We start from the raw sequence: 5,678 nt of genomic DNA on the forward strand, positions 1-5,678 counted from the left end.
CAAATTGAGCTTACACAGGCCCGGTCAAAGCTGGTCAAACAGGTCCAGTCATTCAAGAAATCCTTAGGAAATAGGCCAAAATTAGTGATTTTTGGGATTTTTCCAAATTTTATGTAACTAAATGGGCGGATTCGACCAAGATAGACGGGATTAGGATAGATAAGGTTGTTAGAGACTTTTTAGTCGAGTTTGTTTATTATTTCTCTAGTTAAGCCAAGATTATTGAAGGCTTAAATATAGAGAATTTATGTAATCTGATTTTGAGACTCTTTGAAGACTAAAAATTAATTGAAGAACCTATTTCATTTCAATTTTTTGTTCATTCTTGGTTGATTTACTGAAGTTGTTGTAGTTGAGATTTCTTCAAGTGTGCAAGGTAAGGGTGGAGGGCCCCCACAGCGATCTAAGTGCACTTCTTGGTTACATTTTCATAATTTTCATAAATTAGTTCTTGTTTCAAATGTATTTAGATGTGTGATGATTGCTGATGAATCTTAGTTTAAATTCTAATCTGCATATGAAGGGTCAAATTAGTGCTTAAGTTAAGCTCTCCTTCTATCTGATCAAGAGTAGTAACTAGAATTCATCTTCCTTAAGTTATTTTCTGAATTTCCAGTTTTCATACAATGGTGTTAATGATGAATAAACTTATAAAGAAGGAAAACATGGATCTCCTTAGTTAGGAGAGTCTTCCTTTATTCTTTTATGCATCATAAGCTGTAGATCATTAGTGATTTTAATTTCTGTTCATGAAATAGTATTGTGGAGAAGGTCGATCTAGTTCTCCTAAGTTAGGAGCCACTTCTACTACTTATTACATATTTAATTAGAAATTGCTTAGTTAGATTTTATTTCTAGTTATATTTGTAACATGCATTTCCTTCATTTTCCATAATTCATCTTCTAACCTTGACTACCATTGGAATCCATAGACTTTGGAAATGTTTCTAAGTTTTACAAACCCAAATTGATAATTAAATACTTGTGTTAATTTACTCAATAAATTGACCCAACATTTTGGCATCATTGCCGGGGAAGCATACTTCAATATAGTCAATTAGGAAGATTGTTTAAAAACAAAAACAACAAAAACAACAACAAAACATAAAAACAAAAACACTTTTCATTATGGTTATTTATGTTTAGACATAGAAATTAGAAAAGTAGATTCCCAAAACAAAACCCCCCAACAAAAAAAATAAAAATAAAAAGTAAAAAATTTAATAACTACAAAATCCATTTGCAAGACAAGATCTAAAAAAATGATGTTAAAGAAGTCATTTAGAGAAATAGGGTATAACACCACAAGGATCTTCTCAAATCCTTGTCCACAATTTAGAATGGTCACTAGGGATGAATCTTCATTTCAAAAGTTAGAAGAGGAACAAAGCATCCATGAAGAGGATCCTCAAGAACAAAACATAGAAGCTTCTTCTAGTTATCTTTGTAAGGAGGTGAATGAGTCATGGATCACATGCAATGAAGATCAAACATTAGAACCTAAAATTGAAGAATTTATAGCATGTATATCACAAGATCCCTTGTGCATACAAGATTTTGAACAAGTACCACAAGAAGAGTTTTGTGATATGACAATTAATGAGAGCCAAGAAAACAAAGATCATCTTGAAACGTCATTTCAACTAGTCATTAGGTCACAACGCTACTCCATTTTTCAACATCCTTTAGCATCAAATCTTTATGATCAAATAATTTTTCATGTCCTAACATTCATTAAAGTATACTTTTCATGAGAGAATGACTTATTCTTCTACAATAGAATAGGATAGAATAGAATAAATAAATAAGTAGAATGAGTTCACAATAAGACTTTCATAATAATTTAGTTTCACACTCTCATGAGTAATTTGTTTTTCACATCATTGTTCAATACTCATTTGAAATGATTACATGGAAAAATGCAGTAAGAACAATCCTATTTTGGCTAACCATATAGGATCATTTTGAAATCATGTTTTGTTAAGATATCTCTTGAAATCTAGTTTTTCAATCTATTTTGAAATTTTCAATTTATATCACAAATAAAAATGTGATCAAAAGAAAAACTAGGTCTAAAGTGAAATGTTGAGGGTAGAGTTAGTACAACCTTGATTTGAGGTGTCTAATGGAAACATTTTTCTCAAATTCATTGCTATTTGGGATATTTTCCTAGTTCTTTCAACCCTTATTTTCTAAATTGCGTGGGAAAATTGCTGAAGTCAATTCTGAGCTGAATGGCTCTCCTAGTTTGGTTAATGGAATACCATACGATGGTGGATGGATAGAAAAATTACACATGAATAATCCTGCAAACATGGACTCATTGTTGGATGTAGATCAATATACGACATTCTGTGAAAAGGAGGACTCAAGTCATTAAGTAGCAACTTCTCTCCTTGATGAACTGTAATGATTTTTGGAAGTCCTTTGATTCATTGTTTCAGTAGGTTAGAGTCCATAATTAAAGAATATTGACTTGAGAATGTTTTTCTTAGACAAGAGTTTGTTAAAGAAAAAGAATCATCAAAATTGATTTTAAGGACAAAGAATTTTATATTTCTAAAACTGATTTTGAAGAACAGAGATTTATTTTTAAAAATCAATTTTGAAGGATGATGAGCAATATTTAAAAAAGATAAGAAAAAAAGAGGATTTTTTTTTCAGAATTTAAGGATCTCTGAAGGCAGAATAAGATTTGATTTGCAGGTATGGTGTTAAGTAAAAGCAAAGAAGGTTAAAATTCGATTTTTGAAACAATTATGGTTTTGACTTTAAAAGTTGAAGGCATATATATCCTTTTACAAGAAACTCAATAGGAAGCTTCATCTTTAAGGGTTGAAGCCATAGGTACATCAACATGCCAGTCAGCATACAGGGATAGAATATCAAAGAAACGGAGGAGGCATTCTTGGGGACATGCTTGAACATCAGCAAGGGGGAGATGTTGGCCCTCAATTTTGATAAAATTTTTCTTATTAAAATATACCTAATTTCCATAATTTTCACCAATATACCATCCATATAGACCTTATTTTAACCAATTTATGCATATTCGGGTATATAAATTATGTTTTTAAATTTTAGATATTTGTACAAAAATTGGGTCCTAAGTGCGTTTTTGGACACGATCAGAAATTCCCATAATGGATCCATTGAATTCATACTGGCAGGACACCTAGGCACAAGCTGAGCACATTTCTACAAATCTTGGGAACCAAGATTGAATGAATTCATATTGGTTCGGTCAAACTGAGCTTAAATAGGCCCGTCAAACAGGACCAGTCATTCAGGAAATCCCTAGGAAATAAGCCAAAGTTAGTGATTTTTGGGATTTTCCCAAATTTTGTGTAGCTGAATGGGTGGATTTGACTAGGATAGATGGTATTAGGATAGATAAGGTTGTTAGACACATTTTGGTCTATTTTGTTTATTATTTCGCTATTTAATCCAAAGCTATTGAAGGCTTAAATATAGAGAATTTATGTAATCTGATTTTGAGACTCTTTGAAGACTAAAAGTTAATTGAAGAACCTATTTCATTTCAATTTGTTGTTCATGCTTGGTTGATTTACTGAAGTTGTTGTAGCTGAGACTTCTTCAAGTGTTCAAGGCAAGGGTGGAGGGGCCCCACACTAAGCTAAGTGCACTTCTTGGTTAGATTTTCATAGTTTTCATAAATTAGTTCTTGTTTGAAATGTATTTAGATGTGTGATGATTGCTGATGAATCTTATCTTAAATTCCATTCTGAATATGAATGGTCAAATTAGTGCTTAATTTAAGCTCTCCTTCTATTTGATCAAGATTAGTAGCTAGAATTCATCTTCCTTAAGTTATTTTTTGAATTTCCAATTTTCATACAATGGTGTTAATGATGAATAGACTTGTAAGGAAGGAAAACATGGATCTCCTTAGTCAGGAGCCTCTTCCTTTATTATTTTATGCATCATAAGCTGTTGATCATTAGTGATTTTAATTTCTTTTCATGAAATAGTATTGCGGACAAGGTCAATTTCGTTCTCCTAAGTTATGAGCCACTTCTATTGCTTATTACATATTGAATTAGAAATTGTTTAGTTAGATTTTATTTCTAGCTATATTTGTAATATGTATTTCCTTCAATTTCCATAATTCATCTTCTAACATTAACTACCATTAGAATCCATAGACTTTGAAAATGCTTCTAAGTTTTACAAACCCGGATTGATAATTAAATAATTTTGTTAATTTACTCAATAAATTGACCCAACAACCTTCCTTCTACCAAACATGGCAATGACTATGTATTTGTGGTCATCGACAGATTTTCCAAGATGGTCATATTGGTTGCTTGTAAGAAGAGTATCACAATAGAAGCCACTGCCAAAATCTTCTTTGGATGAGTGTGGGTAAATTTTGGGATCCTATAGATCATTATATCAAATCAGGATAACGGGTTTCTAATCACATTTTCGTCAAGCCTTTGGTCATTGTTGGACAGAAGCTCACCAAGTTGAATACATTCCACCCCCAGAATCATGGCCAGATAGACGTCATTAATAGAATTTTTGTGAAAATGCTATAAAACACAGTTACTGATCAAAAGAGAACTATTACCTCGAAATGAGAACTCTAGCCAAGAAGCCCCAAAAAAACATGAAAAAACAGGTTGAAAACAAAACATTTTGATGCTAGAATAACATTTGTTTTTCAAGGTACATTTTCAACATTTTTTAAAAATGGAAGTGAAAACCAATTTTTTTTGTGCAAAAGACACCTTGAAAATGAAAAGTGTCCAGGCTCAAATAACGCCTTTTTTCAGGTAAATTTTCAACACTTTTTAATAATGACATCAAAAATAAAATATCATGACTCCGAAAAACATTAGATTTCCAACAATTTTCAAGCATGACATTAAAGATAAAATATCACATCTTTGAAAAGCATTAAAATTCCAATGATTTTTAGGCATGGAATTAAATTTAAAATATCACATCTTTGAAAAACTTTAAAATTCCAACAATTTTCACACATGGTGCTCAAGAAAAAATACTTCTAATTTTCTTCAACCATAACATTAAAGATAAAATATCATGACCTCGAAAAACATTAAAATCTTGACAAATTTTCAACCATGCAATTAAAACAAAAGATTATGACTACAAAAAATCTTAATTTTTCAAAAATATTTCAAGTGTGATGTTATGGAAAAATATTGTGACAAAAAAATTTAAAAGTGAACACCTAAATGAAAGAGTTATTATACCAAGAGTAATTTATTTTTTAAACGCTAAATATATAATGATTTAAAAATCTTAACCTAAGACAAGTTGATACATTGCAACAAAAATTTAAAAATAAACCATTGAATTGACACGTAGTGTAGGTTAACTCAACCCATTGTAATGAAAACTTAAATACCAACAATGAAATTGACACATTGTGGGGGCAGACTCGATTCATCATACCGAAAATTTTAAAACAAACTATCAAATTGTACATAATGGGATTGGGCTGCTAGAAGAGCATCGACACAGGACCTTACCAAAAAAAAAAAGTATAAAGAGATAAAAATAAAAAATAAAAAAGCAACCAAAATTTTAAATATTGAAAAAAAACAATAAAAAAATAAACACAAAAAATAATTCAGAAGGAAACAAAAATTGAAATATTGGGAAAAAAACACAAAAAATAAAAAAAA

The sequence above is a fragment of the Pinus tabuliformis genome, chromosome 5_1 (assembly GCF_031772625.1).
Source record: "Pinus tabuliformis cultivar Carrire ecotype Pingquan chromosome 5_1, CPIR1, whole genome shotgun sequence".
Taxonomy (NCBI): domain Eukaryota; kingdom Viridiplantae; phylum Streptophyta; class Pinopsida; order Pinales; family Pinaceae; genus Pinus; species Pinus tabuliformis.